Source organism: Entelurus aequoreus, linkage group LG17, assembly GCF_033978785.1.
Source record: "Entelurus aequoreus isolate RoL-2023_Sb linkage group LG17, RoL_Eaeq_v1.1, whole genome shotgun sequence".
Lineage (NCBI taxonomy): Eukaryota > Metazoa > Chordata > Actinopteri > Syngnathiformes > Syngnathidae > Entelurus > Entelurus aequoreus.
The window spans coordinates 33,445,366-33,464,427 of NC_084747.1; the positions used below are offsets into that span (position 1 = coordinate 33,445,366).

The 19,062-nt window shown below is 37.9% G+C and overlaps 1 protein-coding gene across 2 annotated transcripts in view; it reads right to left on the reverse strand.

Moving 5' to 3' along the window:
* Positions 1–18,311, reverse strand: part of LOC133632808 (LHFPL tetraspan subfamily member 2a protein-like) — a 67,321-nt gene extending 49,010 nt beyond the window's left edge. For both annotated transcript variants that reach the window (XM_062025509.1, XM_062025508.1), the window contains exon 1: positions 18,095–18,311. The gene's annotated coding sequence lies outside the window, so the exon portion shown is untranslated. The remainder of the gene's footprint in view (positions 1–18,094) is intronic.
* Between the last annotated feature and the right edge of the window lie 751 nt (positions 18,312–19,062).

Below are 19,062 nucleotides of genomic sequence, written 5' to 3' on the forward strand. Positions count from 1 at the left end.
TTCCAGGTTCGATCCCCGCTTCCGCCATCCTAGTCACTGCCGTTGTGTCCTTGGGCAAGACACTTTACCCACCTGCTCCCAGTGCCACCCACACTGGTTTAAATGTAACTTAGATATTGGGTTTCACTATGTAAAAGCGCTTTGAGTCACTAGAGAAAAGCGCTATATAAATAAAATTCACTTCACTATTTTGAAGAAACTATAATATAAAGTTATTTCACCTATGTGTTCATTCATAGTTTTGATGCCTTCAGTGACAATCTACAGTAGTCATGAAAATAAAGAAAACACATTGAATGAGGAGAATGTGTGTCCAAATTTTGGCCTGTAGTGTATCTGTCATCCAATTACCTAATATACTGAAATGCCAAAAGGACTTTCTTGCTGCTTTGTACCACCATGTCGAAATTCTTGTTACAACTGAACAGGTTGTTCTGTTCTAATAAAACTGTTGCAACAGCAACAGCCTCGCTGATCCATTCAGGGTGTCGCCGCTAGAGGTGGGGGAAATAATCACATTTTAGATTAACTGCAATTGGAAATGAACGATTACAAAATCAATTAGTAAACGTCAATAATCAATTATCGATTTATTTATTGTAAATTAAGTAATGCAGACCATTTCTAAAATGTAGCTGACTGAAGCGAGCCCCCTCACTGAGAGATCCGAACAGCTCCTTTATTAAAGGGCACTTATATTCCAGTTTTGCACACATTTAATAACATAATAAATGTGATGGGAATGACTTTAACTGTTTATTATTACAAAAGCACTGTTTTTAAATGTTGCAAGTAGGGTTGTACGGTACTAGTATAGTATCGCGGTACTAATGAATCAAAAACGGTACTATACTCTCCCTGTAATGTTTGATCCTGTTCTGTCTCCCTGTAATGTTTGTCTGATCTTGAATGGGATTGTGCTGAAAATTTTAATTTCCCCTCGGGGATTAATAAAGTATTTCTGATTCTGATTCTGATTTGAAAAGTACCGGTTCCCAATTTATTTATTTATTTTTTTTAATGAGCATGACGGCGCGCCGTCTTGTCATGACATTGCTGGGTTTACAAGCAGAGGAGCATGTTCGGCAGCGCACAATCTCAGAGTACTTACAAGCAGACCCAGTGTGTAGACAGAAAAGGGAGAACGGACGCATTTTGGCCTAAAAACTGATGATAAAGGTGAAGTTATAACACTGAAACGCCCTCAGGAAGAGGTGCTTTAAGACATGGCTAGCTAGCTAGCACCTAACATCCATCCACAGTCGGCAGTGTTTTAGCTACTTCTAAATCACTAATCCTCGCCTCCAGGGCAACAAATAAAGTAAGTTTCTCACAAGTATCATCCCCGCAGGACGAGGAATAGCTAAACATGCTTCACTACACACCGTAGCTCACCGGTGACACCGCTATTGACGCCGTTCCTGAATGTAAACAAACGGCATGGGTGGATCTACACCTGACGTCCACTATAATGATATCAAGTACAAGAGCGTATCTAGGCGATACTACTATGATTTCATCAATATTTTACCGTCACAAAATCTTTTTTTTAAATTCATATTATGTTTTCAAACTCAGGAAATATGTCCCTGGACACATGAGGACTTTGAATATGACCAATGTATGATCCTGTAACTACTTGGTATCGGATCGATACCTAAATTTGTGGTATCATCCCAAACTAATGTAAAGTATCCCAACAACAGAAGAATAAGTTATTATTACATTTTAACAGAAGTGTAGATAGAACATGTTGAATGACTGCTTTGCCAAAGCCAAAGAAGAAGCAAAGCACCCCCCTGGAGTCAATTTCTCCAGGTAGAGTGTGACGTCATGCTTGGCAGCTGTTCAAACTAGCTAAGGCTCATTTTTCATATCGTTAGAAAGTTGTGTTGTTCAGTGCTGCTGCTATTTTGTCCATATTGTATGGGTGATATTTTACATGCGCGGATGGAGAAAGTGTTCATTTCTCTCTGCTTTGGTGTAGTTTATGAAGTTGATCTGTGACGGATCGTGCATGTTGAGTCATGGCTGCAGGGCACACCTGTCCTTATTCCTGCTAACGTTACAGCTTGCCTGCTGCGCTGTCATGCCACAACATGTCATCTCAATCAAGCCTCAGGAATGTTGTTAACCTTTTATCTTCTAACTAATAGGAACATCATTTACAAACAAAGCTCACATTGTGTGATTGCTGTTAAAACCGTCCCTCTTAAAGCAGCCTCCTCAGAGGATATAAGACTGCAAGCTAGTAAACAATGGAATCTTTGGGCGACTATTTAATTCCAAATATGATATAAGAGCTACGATTCGATTAAAAATCGATTATTGATGCATCAATAATTTATGTATATTGATGCAGTTTTACATTTATTTTCCTTTCACTAAATGAGCATTTATCACTTGCAACGAGGGTTGTCCCAATACCAATATTTTGGTTCCGGTACCTTTACCAAAATGTATTTCGATACTTTTTTAAATAAAGGGTTATCGCAGTCCCAAAGATTCCAAAAGATGACACAAGGTGGATTACAACCAGCGAGCAAAAAAACTCAGCACTCAGAGCCCTCCAACAACTGATTCTGTCTGCGTAGGAAACACTTCATATGAAGCATGGCGTGCGGAAATGTGTCAGTTTGCTTGTCTTTATCAAATGTGCTACTGTACATAAAATGCAAAATAGACCCTCCAAATTGGTGATGAGTGTTGATAAATCACCTTGCGCCTGCTGTATAATATATTTTCATTTTCTCCTCTCAGTATTGCGGGCGTTTCAATGATCAGCATATATTTTGCATATTAATGAAGACAGACACGCAAAATGAATTCCATGCCTTATTCTGCTCACTTAACAGACGAAATCCACTTTGCACACGTTTAGTAGATCAGCGTTGCGTATGCTATCAAGTTTGCACGTGTTTAGTACACGCAAACCTTTAGTAAATCAGGCCCTAAATTGTTGTATATAATGAGATTTTAAAATTTTAGAAACAACAACCTCTCTCCAATTATTGCTGGCTTCCAATCAATGTCCTGCTTTCTTTGCGATTCAGGTAAATAACCACCCTGGCTAGAATTGCAGCATTTGCAATTTTTCGGAGTATAAGTCGCTCCGTAGTATAAATTGCACCGGCCGAAAATGCATAATAAAGAAGGAAAAAAACATATATAAGTCGCACTGGAGTATAAGTCGCATTTTTTGGGGAAATGTATTTGATAAAACTCAACACCAAGAATAGACATTTGAAAGGCAATTTAAAATAAATAAAGAATAGTGAACAACAGGCTGAATAAGTGTACGTTATATGACGCATAAATAACCAACTGAGAACGTGCCTGGTATGTTAACGTAACATATTATGGTAAGAGTCATTCAAATAACTATAACATATAGAACATGCTATACGTTTACCAAACAATCTGTCACTCCAGATCGCTAAATCCCATGAAATCTTATACGTCTAGTCTCTTACGTGAATGAGCTAAATAATATTATTTGATATTTTACGGTAATGTGTTAATAATTTCACACATAAGTCGCTCCTGAGTATAAGTCGCACCCCCGGCCAAACTATGAAAAAAACTGCGACTTACAGTCCGAAAAATACGGTATGTAAAATAAAATATTTACCATTGGTTTTACACTCATTTACTCTCCTTTTCTATGCGCTGTTTTTCACATTATCAGAATGGCAATCAGGCTCTTAGTAGGGCGTCGCACTGAGTATAAGTCGCATTTTTGGGGGAAATTTATTTGATAAAATCCAACACCAAGAATAGGCATTTGAAAGGCAATTTAAAATAAATAAAGAATAGTGAACAACAGGCTGAATAAGTGTACGTTATATGACGCATAAATAACCAACTGAGAACGTGCCTGGTATGTTAACGTAACATTCAAATAACTATAACATATAGAACATGCTATACGTTTACCAAACAATCTGTCACTCCTAATCGCTAAATCCCATGAAATCTTATACGTCTAGTCTCTTAAGTGAATGAGCTAAATAATATTATTAGATATTTTACGGTAATTTGTTAATAATTTCACACATAAGTCGCTCCTGAGTATAAATCGCACTATTAACTATTAAACTAACTTTTAAAAAAACTGCGACTTATAGTCCGAAAAATACGGTATATACTTTTGTGATGAAATTTGTATGTGTTTATCCATACAATATTCATTCGCTTTAGATTTAAATAGGTATGTAAGTATTAGTGTTGTCCCGATACCAATATTTTGGTACTTTTTGGTACTTTTCTAAATAAAGGGGACCACAAAAAATTTAATTATTGGCTTTATTTGAACAAAAAATCTTACGGTATATTAAACATACAGTATGTTTCTTATTGCATGTTTGTCCTTAAATAAAATAGTGAACACACAAGACAATGTGTCTTTTAGTAGTAAGTAAATGAACAAAGGCTCCTAATTTAGCTACTGACATATGCAGTAACATATTGTGTCATTTATCCTTCTATTATTTTATCAAAATTATTAAGGACAAGTGGTAGAAAATGAATTATTAATCTACTTGTTCACTGTTAATATCTGGTTATTTTCTGTTTCAACATGTTCTATCTACACTTCTGTTAAAATGTAATAATCACTTATTCTTCTGTTGTTTGATAAAACATTAGTTTTGGATGATACCACAAATTTGGGTATCAATCCGATACCAAGTAGTTACAGGATCAGACATTGTTCATATTCAAAGTCCTCATGTTTCCAGGGACATATATCCTGATTTTATAAACATAATATGCATTTTTTTTAAACGAAAGAAGATTTTGTGATGCTAAAAAATATCGATGTAATCATAGTAGTATCGACTAAATACGCTATTGTACTTGGTATCATTACAGTGGATGTTAAGTGTAGATCCACCAATGGCATTTGTTTGTATTGTAGCGTCCCGGAAGAGTTGGTGCTGCAGGGAATTCTGGGAATTTGTTCTGTAGTGTTTATGTTGTTTTGAGGTGCAAATATTTTCCCAAAATGTGTTTGTTATTGTTGTTTAGTGTGGTTTCACTATATGGCACATATTTATGACAGTGTTGGCGTTGTTCATACAGCCACCCTTAGTGTGACATGTATGGCTGTTGACTAAGAATGCCCTTCATTAAGTCATGTGTAGTGTGTTCATAGTCAAGATTATTGCCTAAAAGGTTCATGATCGGGCACAATGAAGTCTTGGTTTTGACTTTGTCAACTATAGACCATTTTTAACATATCTGTTGCCATGATTCTGGTGTGCTGTGGTGCGTAGTGAAGCATGAATAGCTGTCACTCGTCCTACAGGGATGATATTAGAAATAAATGTACCTGTTATGTCTCCATGGACACAAGGATTAGTAATTTAGAAGAAATTACATCACTGCGGACAGACATTAGCCGCTAGCTAGCGAGCCATGTCTTAAAGCACCTCTTCCTGAGGGCGTTTCAGTGTTATAACTTCACTTTTATCTTTAGTTATTCAGCCAAAATGTGTCCGTTCTCCCTTCTCTGTCTACACAGTGTCTGTTTGTAAGTAACATGTTCCTCTGCATGACACGACACGGGGGAGCGGTACTTTTTAGAGGCGGTATAGTACCGAATATGATTCATTAGTATCGCAGTACTATACTAATACTGGTATACCGTACAATCCTAGTAAGTATACATGTGAAGTAGTAAAGCAGAAAAGACACAAGCCTCATTAGTGAAATTTAAAGTACCACTGATAGTCACACACACACTAGGTGTGGTGAAATTAACCTCTGCATTTGACCCATCCCCTTGTGAGGGGAGCAGTGAGCAGCAGCGGTGGCCGCGCTCGGGAATCATTTTGGTGATTTAACCCCCAATTCCAACCCTTGAGGCTGAGTGCCAAGCAGGGAGGTAATGGGTCCCATTTTTATAGTCTTTGGTATGACTCGGCCGGGCGTGCAAATGCATGTGAATTAAAGTGGACCTCCTGATCCAGTGCCACTCAAGCTAACAAAAGCAGCTCAGAGGCCCCCTGACACTGCCCCACCCCCTGCCTGCTTGGGCCCAGAATGCTCTCCTTCATCCACAAAGACCGGGCCGACGCAACCTTTAACCTTTTCACCGCGTGCAGCGGGGCCACCATTGGCCCCCACACACAAAGCCCTTCAGTGACCTCACTTTTCACCAACACAAAAACAGCTATGACCGAGCCATGCTTCATGTTGTGTACGTACAAACTTCCGCAGAAAAACCAACCAACTGCACTCGCTGAATTTCAGAGAGTGAGAGGATTTCCTAGTGTTTCAAATAGTTGTATGCGCTTCAACTCGAACACTTTCCTGGTTTTGTTTAGTTTGTGTTGTAGTGGCCCTTCCCCTCACTGCATGCACAGCTTCTTGAGGGCAGGCATCTCCCCCCCCCCCCCTCCTGTTGGGGAGGAAAAGGGCTGCTGCAGACACACAAATGTGAAAACAAAAAATTGGGAAATTTAAACAAAAGCTGAAGCGGTGTGAGGTCCAACATGGAGGCTTTTAAGTCCAGTTGACAACAGTTTGAGGTAAAATACATCTAATGTCAAACAAAACTTTGAAGTTTGAAGATGCATTACATGAAGCCATCTCAGACTTTATTTCAGCCAGCATCAAAGGATCAACTCGATTTGCACTTAAAAAAGGAGATTCATAAGGTGCAAAAGACGCGAGTGAGTTTGTTTCTCAGTTCTTCAACCTGAGATAGACAGACTTTGTCACCAAGATGCCAGAACAAACGAGGAGATGGGAATGATAGAGCATTTTATCGCAGTCCCAAAGAATCCAAAAGATGACACAAGGTGGATTACAACCAGCAAGCAAAAAAACTCAGCATTCAGAGCCCTCCAACAACTGATTCTGTCTGTGTAGGAAACACTTCATATGAAGCACGGAATATAGTTTCTACTAGTGTTGTCCCGATACCAATATTTTGGTACCGGTACTAAAATATTTTGGTACTTTTCGGTACTTTTCTAAATAAAGGGGACCACAAAAATTTTCATTATTGGCTTTATTTTAACAAAAATAAAACATATGTTTTATATTGCAAATTTTTCCTTAAATAAAATAGTGAACATACAAGAAAACGTTCCTTTTATTAGTAAGTAAGCAAACAAAGGCTCCTAATTTACTCAGCTGACATATGCAGTAACATATTGTCATTTTCCATTCTAATATTTTGTCTAAAAAAGACAAGTGGTAGAAATTAATTATCAATCTACTTGTTCATTTACTGTTAATATCTGCTTTCTTTCTCTTTTAACATGTTCTACCGACAGTTCTGTTAAAATGTAATAATCACTTATTCTTCTGTTGTTTGGATGCTTTACATTAGTTTTGGATGATACCACAAATTTGGGTATCAATCCGATACCAAGTAGTTACAGGACCATACATTGGTCATATTCAAAGACCTCATGTGTCCAGGGACATATTTCCTGAGTTTATAAACATAATATATATATATATTTTTTTAAATGTACTTTTTAGAGTTCGTATAGTACCAAATATGATTCATTAGTATTGCGGTACTATACTAATACCGGTATACCGTACAAGCCTAATAGCATGTTTGAAGTCCATTTAAACCATAACCAAATGGTTGATCACTGGCGCCGAGAGATGTGTATCCCCCCCGACCTCACGTGCGCCATGCACACTCGGTGTTCAACACGGTTTAAACAAAATCTTAGTTGAAGGAACTGGTCAGTAAAAGACAATGTGTTTTTTTTCACCACCACCTGACACAAACTGCACTGCGCGCTCGTAATTACGAGGGTCGGAGGGAATATTGAACAACAAATCAATTATAGAAGTGACAAACTTGCTATTCAAATAATACCGCATTTGTTGACAAGATATATATATATTTATATATATATGAAACTTATCTTAACTGCATTATGCCAGATATTTGAAGTTATTTTTTTAATTAACACATTAATTAATTTCCCTAGTAATTACATTTATTAAAGAGCAATTCCGTTAAATTTTCTGTAAAAAAATTGAGTAACTAGAATGAATGACTTTTTAAAAGTATTTTTTTTAGAACACAGCCTGTCAGACATTATCATGGAGCAGTTGGCAGGTTAGTGTTCCTGGCTAAAATCGTTGTATGTCCTATAATAATGTTTACCAATAAAAAACACACATTTTAAAGCTCAAAGCTATTTTAATGTTTAAACATGAAAAACCAGGACACTTTATTTCACATTTTGTTCTTTTGGGTTTTTGTTAGCTGAAGAATTGCGCATAACTAAATGTTTTTTAAAGAAGATTGGAGATTATACTTTACTTTTCTTATATTATTTTCAGGGCTTTTTCTTTTTTTATTACCTCAAAACACCTCTTACATTAGGATCCAATTATACAAAACCAACTTTTCTTACTGTGTATTTGGGATCCCCATCAGTCCCGAAAATCAAAAAACAAGGCAAGGGAGAGACATTTAGTTACGTCCAAGAATATTTCCATTTATGGGTTTGTTTATGGGCCAAACTTTATCGGGACATGAGCCCAGCCCAGTAACCCGTGTTACTGACAGTGCTAGCACAGTTTAGGGATGTTCTCTGTGATTTATTGAGTGTTGCAGGAGGACTTATGATGTGAGGGCACATGTGTACGTTGTTTGACTGTTAATAATGAAATTGTGATATTTAAGACATTTCATATTGCTATGAAAAACTGTTTGTGCTGCAATTGTTTTCATTTAGTAGCACCGGTGCTACTAGTGAAAAAGCTAAGTGTACAGCACTGTTAATAAGAAGAAAAGGGGCAACTATCTGATCGACTAAAGATTGATGGACTTCTAACAGTGAGGTGGCGTCTTGTCCAGGGTGTACACCGCTTTCCGCCCGAATGCAGCTGAGATAGGCTCCAGCACCCACCGCGACCCCAAAAGGGACAAGCGGTAGAAAATGGATGGATGGATGGACTTCTAACAGTTGGAAACTTACTGAGGTAGATGTGTAGGGCTTGAAAGTGTGATGTGGAAACACATTTCATTGTGGGTCTTGCTGGACTCTGAATTGCTTATTAACATGGCTAAATACAAGATTCACTGCTTAAGTTTTGTTTTTGTTTTCTTTAAAAAGTTCAAAACATGGCGCGAACGTGCGACATCATTAACTGCGACAATCGTGGTCATGATCGCTTCAGGGGAAAAAAAGGTTTTGGTGAGATTTGTCTCATTTCCAGCGTGAAAACAAAGCCGAAGGAAGTCAGGTTATGAAGCTAATAAAGAGACGGCAAATAGCCTGGAGAGCCGCCGTGAGAGGATCAAACATGACTTTTAACGGCATCACCTGGTAAATGTTGCTGTGTTCACAGCATTCTCAGATGGCTCAGTTTGAATCAAAGCATGTTTTATTCAGTTCAGGGTTTCCCACACATTCATTTATTTGTGGCGGCACGCCACGAAAGAATTACGTCCGCCACAAATAAAAAAATTTTTAAAAAATATATATATATATATATATATATATTTTTTTTTTTTTTGTCCTCTCCAGCTTCTCAGGCAAATCATATAGTTGATGTAGATGCCCATATCGGCTGTTCAGATTTACTTTACAAAAGAGATGTGTAGGATACTTCTCTTGTTGCCTTATTTGTATTTGACTTTATTATATGTATTTATATTAGAAACACAACATGTGTATATAACAAAGGGTGCAAAGTCTGCAGGCAGTAGGAAACACATGGTTAAGTGTAGGGAGTAAAACTGATGGCAGTCTAAAGGTCAAGATTTTTGGAGCTCTTTGTTCAGTGGATCAGATGTTTGATGAAGCTCTGTGTCTATCTACCACCACTACTGTTTTCTGTTTATTTGTTACTGACTGTGGCAGGACACCTCTGCCTCTGTTTCACTTTATGTTGCTGGTAAATAATATGGTTGTAGTAGTAGGCTAAAGTTAAATGATTTAGTATGCACTAATTAAAGGGGCAGAGCTTTGAGACATTTTAGCTTTTATATTTTATAAGACATATTTTTTGTAAGAACCACAATTAATAAATATATTTCAGTGAATAACTTATTGTTCAAATCTGTATATAAATATGTACATAAAGTGTTGTAATTATATTGTAAAATGGATGGATGGTTGGATGGATGGACGTTTAAAACAAAACTGTTACTATTAATTAGTAAGTATACATTTTTTGAGCCTTTTTAGAGAAAATCAAATCATTGTAGTAAATTATGCAAATTACTCGATGATGTCATGGTGACCACGCCCATAGCCACGCCCCCACCGCCACAGGTATCTTGGCAGTTTATGGGAAACACTGCAGTTACACCCACAGCATTTAGTAGGCTGTTAGCGTTAGCCAAGATAGCTATGGGCAACCAACAACGTACAGTATTTTGGAAAGAATAATTCTGTCTGTTTACTTCTAGTCATGGCTAAGTACTAAAATTAATGAGAGTTTGATTTTCGGAGAAGTAGAAAAGTGATCAACGTATTTAAAAGTAATAATGTACTTATTTTTTCCAGAGAACCCTGCTTATGAAATTTAGCTCCCTCCATCTCAAACACATAAGAGGTGAAAGCTGTAGATTACGCGCAATTTGAATGAGCCTAAACAGACTTTTCATTCTGAAATTCGGTATAAAAACTGACTTTATTTTTGATTGATTGATTGAAACTTTTATTAGTAGATTGCACAGTACAATACATATTCCGTACAATTGACCACTAAATGGTAACACCCGAATAAGTTTTTGAACTTGTTTAAGTCAGGGTCCACTTTAATCAATTCATGGTACAATATTTATACAAGTTAGGCTTCAACATTAGCGGCAGCTTACTCAAATCTCTTGTCTATTGAATTCCACCAATTTAACTTATTTTTTCGAGGTAGCGAGCCTTTGGAATAGGGTACAGTGTATCGGGGCGGTCCCTTGATATTTTTATTTCGTACGATCCATTTCAAACCAGTTTGTTGCTTTCTCTCACATTACCGCGGGTACAGTACAGCCATGTAAACAAAACCTGCATCCAGAAAAAATGGCTACCCGGCACACACGATGCATTGCGAAATCACATGCCCTTTTGAGCCCTATATGTTGTATTCAGTTACATTGCTTTTGAGCAGAAGTAAAAGAAAGTGGGGGCCAACAAACTAACATGGCTACTGTGCAGAAAACAGTGCAAACTATCTGAGTATGCAAAAGGCCTATATCTTACCACTAAAAGCAGATATGAGTAAATAATTATAACTATGCAATAGAATCTATCTCTATGTTATCAAAAAAAGATTTGTCAAGTATCTCAAGGATTTTCAGTCGGTCACGTTCCCAGACATATCTAACTATCTGGTTCTCCAGACGTCATTCTACACGACAAAGCAGATAAAAGCTTGGAAAAACACGGAGACCTACGACTTTGCGTGTGGCTGGGTCACAGACATTGGTATCAAAATTCTCCCAGATAAATTGTGCATCATTAATGCTCGGGTAAGGTCGCATTTCGTAATTTAACTTGTGAGGACGAGTCCTTGCAAACAAACTGCGAGTAGCACTCGATAGCCTTGACTCACTGTTTTTCATTTTTTCCCATTATGTTTACCACTCATAAAGATAATCGGTGACAACATTGAAGACTTGGCTGGTTGCAAAAAAGGACACAGAAGTGATCACAACTCACGTTTTGGCCATGTTTGTTACCTTGATGTTGCACACGCCGTCACGAGTATGTGTGTTTCTCTCCGTCTTTATCAAAATAGGACAATGGATCTCAACCTTGTGTATGTGCTGAAAGATTAATTTATGATTGCTGCCTTTTGTAAAAGCTTAACTCGTTTAGGTTTTGCTCACATTTTCTTTCTTTCTTGTTAAGACTCGCCGGGACGGTGCGTTACGAAACACTCAAATCAAAAATGTGTGTTAAGAACTCCGAAACAAGATAAAATACAAATAATATCAAAAGATAAATACTAAACGTTAAGAGTATATCAAACAAAACTTTAATGAAGTGATCACTGCAAACTTGTGCATTCTTTGACTCGGCTCTCTTGGACTGAGGTGCTATTTGAGAGCCACTTTTCTCGTCGTCGTTTGGTAAAATTTTAACATCTTTGGCCCTTTTTGATTACCTCTCCAGGAACTCTGAAGAGACTTTTATCCTTTTTGCGATTTAAATGGTTCCAACAGCCTAAAACAACGCAAATATAGGGTTTTTTCTTCGAGAAAACCAAAATTCCGCCCAGGACGCTTTGACAACAACGCTCGCTGGCCTCCCTCTTCGAGGCTCGCATAGTTAATGAGCCAGACGTGACGCCAGGTGAATACAACCTATACAGTATGCAGTATTAGACTGTAGCTCTTGAACTTTGTCCTTTATTAATCAATCAATCAATCAATGTTTATTTATATAGCCCTAAATCACAAGTGTCTCAAAGGGCTGTACAAGCCACAACGACATCCTCAGTACAGAGCCCACATACGGGCAAGGAAAAACTCACCCCAGTGGGACGTCGGTGAATGACTATGAGAAACCTTGGAGAGGACCGCATATGTGGGTAACCCCCCCCCCCTCTAGGGGAGACCGAAAGCAATGGATGTCGAGTGGGTCTGACATAACATTGTGAAAGTCCAGTCCACAGTGGATCCAACACATCAGCGAGAGTCCAGTCCACAGCGGGGCCAACAGGAAACCATCCCGAGCGGAGACGGGTCAGCAGCGCAGAGATGTCCCCAACCGATGCACAGGCTAGTGGTCCACCCGGGGTCCCGACTCTGGACAGCCAGCACTTCATCCATGGCCACCGGACCTATGCAACTCCCCCTCGCAAGGGACAGGGGAGAAGAGGAGAAAAGAAAAGAAACGGCAGATCAACTGGTCTAAAAAAAGGGGGGTCTATTTAAAGGCTAGATTATACAAATTAGTTTTAAGATGGGACTTAAATGCTTCTACTGAGGTAGCATCTCTAACTGTTACCGGGAGGGAATTCCAGAGTACTGGAGCCCGAATAGAAAACGCTCTATAGCCCGCAGACTTTTTTTTGGCTCTGGGAATCACTAATAAGCCGGAGTTCTTTGAACGCAGATTTCTTGTCGGGACATATGGTACAATACAATCGGCGAGATAGGCTGGAGCTAAACCGTGTAGTATTTTATACGTAAGCAGTAAAACCTTAAAGTCGCATCTTAAGTGCACAGGAAGCCAGTGCAGGTGAGCCAGTATAGGCGTAATATGATCAAACTTTCTTGTTTTTGTCAAAAGCCTTGCAGCCGCATTTTGTACCAACTGTAATCTTTTAATGCTAGACATAGGGAGACCCGAAAATAATACGTTACAGTAATCGAGACGAGACGTAACGAACGCATGAATAATGATCTCAGCGTCGCTAGTGGATAAGATGGAACGAATTTTAGCGATATTACGGAGATGAAAGAAGGCCGTTTTAGTAACACTCTTAATGTGTGACTCAAACGAGAGAGTTGGGTCGAAGATAATTCTTTACCGAGTCGCCTTGTGTAATTGTTTGGTTGTCAAATGTTAAGGTGGTATTATTAAATAGATGTTGGTGTCTAGCAGGACCGATAATCAGCATTTCCGTTTTCTTAGCGGACATCCATTGTTTAATTTCATTAAGACACGCCTCCAGCTGACTACAATCCGGCGTGTTGGTCAGCTTTAGGGGCATGTAGAGTTGAGTGTCATCAGCATAACAGTGAAAGCTAACACCGTACTTGCGTATGATGTCACCCAGCGGCAGCATGTAAATACTAAAGAGTGCAGGGCCAAGAACCGAACCCTGGGGAACTCCGCACGTTACCTTGACATAGAAGTCACAATCTTCGTTCAATGAATGTTCTGCAATTTGTCGTACCCAAAGTAAGAACTGAACTGGGCAAGAAAGCATTTAGGTTTTCAGCAGCGAAGGCTTGGAATAACCTACAATCAAATATTAAACTTCAAACCCTTGTTACGTTGAATGAGTTTAAAGCTTCTGTGAAAGGACTGCAGTCTACCTTGTCTGTATGCACATGTGTTATGTGAGCAAGTTTTAATGTCGTAAATGTGATGTTTTATGTATTTGTTTACTGTTTTTAATGTAACCTTGCTGCTGCCCTCTTGGCCAGGTCTCCCTTGGAAAAGAGATCTTTGATCTCAATGGGATTTTACCTGGTTAAATAAAGGCTAATAATAATAGTCCGAGGTCACATTGTTATGTGAGACGCACTGCATCCTGTCAGTAGGATAAGAGTTAAACCAAGACAAGGCTAAGTCTGACATACCAATACGTGTTTTGATACGCTCTAATAAAATATTATGATCGACGGTATCGAAAGCGGCGCTAAGATCAAGAAGCAGCAACATAGATGACGCATCAGAATCCATCGTTAGCAATAGATCATTAGTCATTTTTGCGAGGGCTGTCTCCGTAGAGTGATTTGCCCTGAAACCGGCTTTATGGCTTTATTATTGACCACGGCTTTATGTAACGTAAGAGACTCACATATGGTAAAAATAATCGTATCTACATAAAAAAAAGTAAAAGTTAGACTTTTTGGCTGTCAATATAACCTACGACTGTACTTCCAATAGTTTACCGAAGTCGTATGGTGCATGAAACACCTGAAAATTGGTTAAAAGCACTTTATCTGAACTAGTCCCCATATCGAAATTAGAAAGAGCACCCCCCGCGACTCCATAAGAGACAAGTGGTAGAAAATGGATGGATGGATCATTAATTGTCATTTACGTGGAGCTTCTATTTTTGCCGGAGGCTAGAGTAAACTGCAGAAACTTCTCAGCAATTTATCACAAATAGGGTAGAACGGGACAGGAAGTACGACACAAACAAAATAAATCTGGTCAATTTTCAAAATAAAAGGGTAGGTGTTTAATAATAACTTACTTACCCATGTTAAAAGCACAGAAATGTGAAAAAAAATGATAAATCCCGGCAAGTCCGTCCTTGTCTCCTTCTCCAGTTGGCTCTTCTGCCTGTTTGTTAATTGGTCTGTATTTTATATAGTGCTTAACTACACCAGCACAATACCTAAATCGCTTTAAGGTTCAAGGTTCAAGGTTCAATTTTATTGCCCCCGCGGGGAAATTTGTCTTGGGCACAGTGCATCATTGCTTTCTTAACATACACAAAAACAACAGAACAAAAACACTAGCACAGACACAACCACAACCAGACAACTAACATTTAAACATCAGATCATGGAGCTTGATAGACATAGGTTGCACTTTGATGTAGGCATAAAATCTACAGTATGGAGATAAAGAAAAAGTACCAGTGTGCATTGCACTAGAGCTCATGGATAAAGTGCTGTGTGCTAAAGTGCTTTACAATATACGTCACATTCACACAATGATGATGGAAGCTGCCATGCATGGCGCTAACCATGACCCATCAGGAGCAAGGTTGGCAGGAAACGCTGCAGCTAAAATGAGTAGTAAACGTCAGCATCAAGCCTTCAGAGTTTACAGCATACTTTAATCACACGGATATTGAAAAATAAGACACTAAACTTAATTGGTTAAACATAATGGACTATTAAAATGCACCCTGCATGCTTTTTACATCTCTCAAGCTAGCCATAATAAAGAACAAAGTTAAAGAGCTACACCACCATGCTACGACGGTAGGATGGTGTTCCTGGGATTAAAGGCCTCACCTTTTCTCCTCCAAACATATTGCTGGGTATTATGGCCAAACAGCTCAATTTTTGTTTCATCTGACCATAGAACTTTCCTCCAGAAGGTCTTATCTTTGTCCATGTGATGTCAGATGAAAAAAAAATTGAGCTGTTTGGCCACAATACCCAGCAATATGTTTGGAGGAGAAAAGGTGAGGCCTTTAATCCCAGGAACACCATCCCTATCGTCAAGCATGGTGGTGGTAGTATTATGCTCTGGGCCTGTTTTGCTGCCAATGGAACTGGTGCTTTAAATAGGACATTGAAAAGGGAGGATTACCTCCAAATTCTTCAGAACAACCTAAAATCATAAGCCTGGAGGTTGGGTCTTGGGTGCAGTTGGGTGTTCCAACAGGACAATGACACCAAACACATGTCAAAAGTGGTAAAGCAAAGGTGTCTAAAGTGTGGCCTGGGGGCCATTTGCGGCCCGCAGCTAATTGTTTAGCGGCCCGCCACACATTCTGGAAATGCCATTGCAAAAATCAAAAAAACATTAAATAATTGGAATGAGGTGAAATCTAACTGGAAAATGTTGCAATGTTGACACAAAGCTACCATGCAGGCTGTTTTTTTCTTTTGTCTATCTTTATTTTCTTTTTTTTGCCATTGCTCAAAAAAAAAAAAAAGACAAAAAATCAATAATAATGAATTATTGACATTTTCAAGGCTCCAATTACTTCAAATATTTCACATTAAAATGTTTTATGTGCAAAAATATTGCATATATTGTGTGGTTGCCATATAAAAACATCCAAGTTTTCTTTGACAAAAGAGCGTAAAACAAACAAAATAATAGTTCAAACGTAAAATCGACAGATATATCTGAAGTTGATCTCGTAATTTAAGTGTTGAAAGTAAAACAAATAATAATAAATCACTTTATGAGTGGGGCACCTTTTGGATCCCAAAGATATTTAGTGGGATTTTATTTATCTTTTCACTGTCCATCCTTCCATTTTCTACCGCTTATTCCCTTTTGGGGTCGCGGGAGGCGCTGGAGCCTATCTCAGCTACAATCGGGCGGAAGGCGGGGTACACCCTGGACAAGTCGCCACCTCATCGCAGGGCCAACACAGATAGACAACATTCACACTCACATTCACACACTAGGGCCAATTTAGTGTTGCCAATCAACCTATCCCCAGGTGCATGTCTTTGGAGGTGGGAGGAAGCCGGAGTACCCGGGGGGAACACACGCAGTCACGGGGAGAACATGCAAACTCCACACAGAAAGATCCCGAGGCCAGGATTGAACTCACGACTACTCAGGACCTTCGTATTGTGAGGCAGACGCACTAACCCCTCTCCCACCGTGCTGCCATCTTTTCACTGTGATTAATCAAAAATAATAATGAAAATAAAATCAATGGTGTCATGCATTATTGATCTTTTCAGGGCTCCAATTACTTCACATCAAACATTGCTTTCTGAATGTTTTGGGCGGTGGGGGAAATACTGCATATTTCAGTTTTACTATAAAAAACAAAGTTGTCTTTGACAGAAAAGGCATACCGGTATATAATAATAGACAATAATAATTTGACTTGTTTTTAACATTTTAATGACTGAGACCCTTTACGGGCCCCAGGACCCCTAAATGTTAAAAAAAAAAAAAAAAAATCTATATATTTTGTTATGGTTTGAAAATGAAAAATATCAAAATGGCCCCCGCATGCTTTAATTTTTCCGTGTACGGCCCTCAGTGGAAAAAGTTTGGACACCCCCGTGGTAAAGGAATGGCTAAATCAGGCTAGAATTAAGGTTTTAGAATGGCCTTCCCAAAGTCCTGACTTTAACATGTGGACAATGCTGAAGAAACAAGTCCATGTCAGAAAACAACACATTTAGCTAAACTGCACCAATTTTGTCAAGAGTAGTGGTCAAAAATTCAACCAGAAGCTTGCCAGAAGCTTGTGGATGGCTACCAAAAGCATCTTATTGCAGTGAAACTTGCCAAGGGACATGTAACCAAATATTAACATTGCTGTATGTATACTTTTGACCCAGCAGATTTGGTCACATATTCAGTACACCCATAATAAATTCATAAAAGAACCTAACTTCATGAATGTTTTTTTGTGATAAACAAGTATGTGCTCCAATCACTCTATCACAAAAAAGTACAGAGTTGTAGAAATGACGACTGTACATATTGTACGTTGCTGTCTAATACAACGGAAATGACAGCATGTGTTTCCAAATGTGTGAGTTTCTATCTGACAGAAAGATGTATGTAAACTAGTCATACTGCATTAGGGGGCAATGATACAAAAAAAGTCCAAGTGGAGCCAAATAAGTGCATTGAAAAACGACCACCTAGTTACAACTTGAGATGAGTACTTGAAGGCAGGTTGATAAATGAATGAACATGAATTTGACACACATTGTACTGTAAGGGTAACACAAACATGAAACATGCTTCCATACCTGAAACCTGAAGACACAAAGTAGATGTTTCTACAAGCTTGTCTTCTCTTTTTTAAAAAAAAAAAGAACAAAAAGTGATGAAGAGGAAGTGTTTTCTTGCTGTTTTTCTTAAAAAATGTAGCTTTGGTTTTCCAGTGTGGCTCAGCTTCATTCAGTACAAGACTTGCGACCCTCCTCGAAACTCAACTAAGCTTCCTCCTCTTCCTCCTCCTCTTCTTCCTCAGGCAGCCTGATGACGTCACACCACCCGCACCCTTCCTCAGATCGTGAGGAGGAAAAAACGGTTCGTGAAGAAAAATATTTTTTACGGATTTTGTATATTTTCTTTCTTTTCAAGAATATTGAAATAGGTTTAATTTTAGTTTTCATTTTCTTCCAGTGGCCCACTTTCCTTTACTTCCTGTACATACTTTGAAAAATGTCCTCTACTTCCTGCACACTCATCGAGGTGTTCACACAAGACCGGAAATAAAAGTTTTGAAATAAAATATGTTTTGCAATTGAAATAGTTTTGTATTTACTTTTTTTTTTTTTTCATTTTTAAATTGTATTTATTGTAGGCTACTTTCATCTGTAATTATATATTGTATATGTATATGTATTTTTATTGATTTATATAATATCAATATTAAATATGTTTATATGCATGAAACCAGCTTATGTGCATAATTAGATATCAATTAGATATTTGTATAATAATGTATGAGATGCTGTATCAATATGGATGTTTTATTTTAGATTTTTAGCCACAATTAAATAAAAACATTATATATATATATATATATATATATATATATATATATATATATATATATATATATATATATATACATATATATGTATGTATATATATATATACATATTATACATATACACACATATACATATATTATACATATATACACATACATATATATACACATACATATATATACATATATATATATATATATATATATATATATATA